The 5305-nt window shown below is 54.7% G+C and overlaps 2 non-coding genes across 2 annotated transcripts; one reads left to right on the forward strand and one right to left on the reverse strand.

The window, feature by feature from the left end:
- Positions 1-1268: 1268 nt before the first annotated feature.
- On the reverse strand, positions 1269-1350 carry TRNAS-GCU. The gene has a single exon. It is a non-coding gene; the product is annotated as a tRNA-Ser (tRNA).
- Positions 1351-5232: 3882 nt separating this feature from the next.
- On the forward strand, positions 5233-5305 carry TRNAV-GAC. The gene has a single exon. It is a non-coding gene; the product is annotated as a tRNA-Val (tRNA).

Consider the following 5305-nt stretch of genomic DNA (forward strand, 5'->3'; position numbering starts at 1 on the left):
CGATTAACACACCCAGGGCACCTGTCGCAAAGCCCGGGTCAGCTGACTCAGGGTTATGGGGCTTGGGCTGCAAGACTATAAAATTACAGTGCAGACAGATGGGCTTGAGCCCAACCTCTGAGACCCCACGAGGGGTGAGGGTTTCCGAACCCAGGCTTCAGTGTGAACACAAATATCTGCACCACAGTTTTTAGCCTCTCAGCTTTAGCTCCATGAGCCCACGTCAGATGACCCAGGCCAGCCATGCTGCCATCTTTATCCCAGGAGAGATGGACTCTAAGGGTCCGTCTCCATTGCAGTGTCAGCCCAGGTGTGGCTCGCTGTGCTCAAAGCAGCACCCTGGAAGCCCCATATTCACCACCATCATATAATGATGATACGGTTTGTGCAAAGTCTGCCTGGTGAGGTGTCATTTCAAAAGTCTTGGTCTGTTGAACATTAATATTGTGTTGGATTGTGTGTGTAGCATTGGTTGGGAAGTTGTGCTCTGTGTGTGTTACTGAGATGAGGTTGGGAAATGCCCACCACCAGCCTTTCAGGTGTGACAATGGAGGAGCCAGACCCGCTGCTGGCCCATTAAAGGGATCCACACTCCCAAGGACTATCCCAGGAACCGTGTACAATGCAGACGTCTCCGAGATAGCACAGTGACAATGGGCACTGCTTGGCTCACATCATAGCAAAGGTACTTCCTAGCCAGTTGGAAGAAACTACGAAAGGGGGGGTAGAGACATTATGAGTTGCCCTCTCTCCCCCACAACTCAACAGCTGGAAACACACCTGGATGACAAAACTGATTCAGAAATCAGAAGAGAATAATAATAGTACATTCAAACCAAAGTCCCCAAACAGACTAGTAGTGGTTTCTCAGCAGAAAATTTTCAGTTTGGGGAATTTTGTTTTCTCAGTCAGACCTTGCCAAGAGAAGATGGTTGAGTTGCCTCCTTCAGACCAGCTTGGCCTAGACACTAGCTCTGGTTCACTGTTGTGACCTTGCTCAGAATGGAGGTATTGTAATTATCTGGGGAGGTCCCAGGGTGTTAGGGGGAAATTATGAGGCTGTTCCATTTTGAGATAAAAACTAAATAATGCAGGACTAGAGAATTTTTTTTTTTAGAAATCTGGGATTTAGACATTTTATTTGAAGCAGGGGGTGCAGCTGAGATTCTGATAAGGCTTTTGTTTGCAAGAAGCAACATTGCTGGATCTGTCATTGTACCAAGGGGGGAGATGGTTGTCTATAAAGGAGAGTGAAGACTAAATACATCCGATGAAAATGGGATTTGAACCCATGCGTGCAGAGCACAATAGATTAGCAGTCCACCACCTTAACCACTCGGCCACCTCATCTAAGCTGCTAAAACAGGGACAGGAGGAGAAATCTAAGGCTGGCAGAGATAGGGACACTAAGACGTTTTTAAATACGAAGCGTAAGCAGGGGCTGAATGAGCTCCCCCCTCACATCTAGTGAGGAGCTGGGGGAAGACTTCAGGAACAGGCCGTGTTTGCACAGACACCCCTACTCTGCCTAGCTATGCAGCATGATGGGGCCGCTTCCCCAAAATGACCAGTTTGGGATGGTGGTGGGTTGCAAATCACTTTAGGATTGAGTGGAATGAAATGTTATTCTCCTCCCTGTACGAGCGAAGGGCAGCAGAACGTACCTAGGCCGTCCTGACGGAGGGGTGGGTGGGGGAGGAATCGCTTTCATTGGACGGCAGAGAAGTGATTGAGGACGTCACCCTAACCCAGTGGTCCCCAAACATTTCACACTGCGCCCTCGTACCCATGGCTGTGGCCCCTCGGAAGCCGCGGTCGAGAACCAGGGCTGGGAGTGGGGCCGTTGCTTGCTGGGGATGGGGGTGCGGACAGGGGTAAGAGGGTCGAGGCCGGGCTGGGAGCCAGGGGCCCAGGCTGAGGGTGGGATTGGGGAAGAGCTGGGACAGAGTGGGGCTGAGTGGGGCTCCCTCCCTGCCCTCCATGGGGGCTGGCTCAGGCCCTGAGGTGCCCCCATCAATCTTCCTCTGTGTCCCCCTAGGAGTCACGCCCCATGTTTTGGGGTCCGCTGCCCTAAACTGACCCCTAGTCACTAAGCAGGGGCTAGTGATGCCAAAGCCTAGGGACAGGGAGCTTTGCCAGAGTGGAGCCTGTAGGTCACATGCTGGGGGGCTGTGACGGGCACACAGGCTCCGTGCTCTGGAACAGCTCGGAGTCAAACCCAGGCAGGAGCCTCCTCAGTGTGACCCCCCCAGGGGACGCCCTCACTGGGGGAAGCCTCCTTGGCTTCAGCCCCTCCTGGGACTGACCTTGGACCTTTCAGCCCCCCTGGTCCACACCAGGAGCTTCCTGCAGTGAGTCCACCTGAATCGGACACCTCGGAAAGCCTCACCCCCCCGAAGGGGAGTCCTGCACCCCAACTTCCACAGTCCCCAGTGACTCTCAGCCAGCGCTGTACAACAGAAGGTTCGTTAGGGGTCTGGGATCCAGCCTGGGAAAGTTCTGTGTTCGCACAGGAAGCAGGAAGATTCAGCAACGTCCATCTTGGGCAGACCCCGAACTCAGAGCCTGGGCTCTCCCCTCGAGTCCCCAAACCCAGCAGACTCCTTGCTCCCAACAGCCCGACTCAGCCAGTCCCTTTGCCCCTCGTCTGTCTTTTGTCCTGTTTCCCTGGCAACCTGCTCACCTGGCCTCCAGCTCGTTTTGTTCTCTGACTCCTCCCAGCCAGCTGGCCTCTTGCAGCAGGTGTGCCCCGGCCATCGGTTGCTAGGAGACAGAATTTGTGGCCTTTGTCTGGGCCCAGGCAGCTCGACAGCAGCCACACCTGCCCTTTGGGGGTCTCTGCCAAGATTTAACCCCCTTGTCCCACCGCCGAGATCCATGGTCCCAAAACACTTCAGGGTCATGCCCCCCACCCATGCTCCCCCCGGATCGTGGCTGGGAGTGGGGCCGCAGCTAAGGGGGAAGGGACACAGACAGGAGTAAGGGGGCTGAGGCAGGGGCCAGAGCTGGGGCTGGAGCCAAGAGTGGAGCTGGGTGGCTCCCCCTCCCCACCCCCATGGGGGCTGGCCCGGGCCCAGCTGCATCCCCCTGAATGTTACTCCATTCCCCCTGGCAGGGTGCACCCCACATTTTGGACCTTTAACCTAGATAATCGTGCAACAAATAAGGGAAACTGAGGTACACACAAGATGCAAACAAAACATCCAGAAAATTCCCACTTCGTCACAGGGGTGTAAGTGGGGTCGGAGCTGGGCAGCAGCACAGGAAAGTGGGGAGGTTAAACTGCAAAACATCCCCCTGTGTTCCCGCAAAAGCCTCTCGTTTATCCCCTAACCCCCTCCCCATGAAAATCTCCACCCCTGCCCTGGCACACAGAGACCCCCTCACTCCAACGCAGATTTTTAACTTTTCTTACTTGTCCTTGGCCTTCCACAAACATTGTTCCCATCAAAATGACCCAGGGCTTTTACAACGAGAATGAGAAAACAAACTAAATCAAACCCAAAGAAACCGCTATCGACCTCCCCACCACACACACTTTGGGTCTGAATTTTTCTACTGAAATGTTGAGGCAATAAAACTCTCACTGCTCTTGTCCAGATACAAACCTAAGCCCCCCATGCAGTACCTGGGGCATCTATGTCTGACCCTCCAAGGCTTCAGCTCCTTTGGGGAGATTTCCAGCTGCCCAGTCCTGCTGCTATTCCAGGGGAGCAATTCCTGGCTCCTGTCAGCATTTATCTCAGCCCCGTTCTGGGCATCACAGGTTTCTCTGGGAAAGGGCAGTGAGTGGTTCTAGGGTCCAGTGATCCTCCTCCAAATCGAGCTAGAACCTGGGGCTCCTTCCCCTTCCCCAGGCTGTGGGCGGGGAGGCATTTCACAGAGCTCTCGGAGCTATAGCCCGTGGCTAAGGAGAGAGAAAAAGCCTCCCATCCCCCTCTGTTCTGGGGGCTGGGTTTCCTCCTGAAGCCTCTGCCCCCCACCTAGTGCCTATGGCTCATCCCTGACCCTTGCTGCTGCTCCTTGCTATAGACTATGAAAGGAGCGGAGGCAGCGCAGGAGCCTTCTGGGGACGCAGATCTGAGGCTTTGGGAGAGACACATTGTCTGAGACATCAGAGCGCTGCAAACCCTGCAGCCACCCCCTCAATCCGGGGCCTGTTCCAGCCCTGAGTCTGGGCTGCCGCGATCCCTCCCCCAGAGCAGGGCGCCCACAGATTACAGCCTGGAAATAGGCGTGTGAGACTAACTCCTGCTTTCCCTGACAGGGCCTCCCCTAGACCAAGTAGCGTCCCAGGCAAGACGTGTCTTCGGAACCAGGGCCGGCTCCAGACCCCAGCGGGCCAAGCAGGCGCGTGGGGCGGCATTGTTGGGGCAGGGCGGCATTTGGCTCCGGCGGACCTTCCGCAGTCATGCCGGCGGGAGGTCTACCGGAGCCCGGGAGGAGGAGCGGACCTGCCGCACGCATCTCTGCGGAGGGTCCCCTCTTCCCGCGGCTCCGCTTGAGCTCCCGCAGGCATGACTGCGGCGGGCGCGCTGGTCCCGTGGCTCGGACGGATGCTCTACCGGAGCCGCGAACCAGCGCACCCGCCGCAGACACTTCTGCCCCGGCCGCGGGACCGGGGAAGGGCGGCAAAGCGCGCCGCCCTGCTTGGGGCGCCGTAATTTATAGAGCCGCCCCTGTTCGGAACCCCCCAGCCCCGCTCCATATGTTAAACCATTGAATACCTTATTTTTATTGCATTTGTAGCTCATTTCATTATTTTGATGCACAATCTGGATGCATGATTTTCTCTATCATATTAGACAATAAATGTTCATGCTAGGATGTGTAAATCTGTATTTATTCATGCCGTATATAAGCAAATGAAAAAATCATTTCTTCTAAGCATATAGAAACTTTTAATTTTGACAGTAACTGAAATGTACTAACATCTAGAAATGGAGCCCTCACCAGCACAGGGTGGGCCGGTATTAAATAGTGTTACAGTCGGAGACAGACAGCGTTAGGATGTTAACCCCAGGCCCTTTGTTCAAAGGTCACTTCTCTCGCCTTTCCCCCATGAACTGAAGCGCAGCATTTGAGAGATCCAGAGACTAGTTAATGACGTTTTCAAGGGCTAAAATAGCAAGCGATGTCCATCTTGCATTGGCCATTGTTGACTGGAGAGATGGTTTATGGAGAATAAACTTCAAGGTGAGAAGCAGCAGCCCAAAAAGGGGCCCTGCAAGTGCTGAAGTAGCTCAGTTGGGAGAGCATTAAACTGACGATCTAAAGGTCCCTGGTTCAATCCCAGGCTTCAGCA

This window comes from Mauremys reevesii, linkage group 14, assembly GCF_016161935.1.
Source record: "Mauremys reevesii isolate NIE-2019 linkage group 14, ASM1616193v1, whole genome shotgun sequence".
Lineage (NCBI taxonomy): Eukaryota > Metazoa > Chordata > Testudines > Geoemydidae > Mauremys > Mauremys reevesii.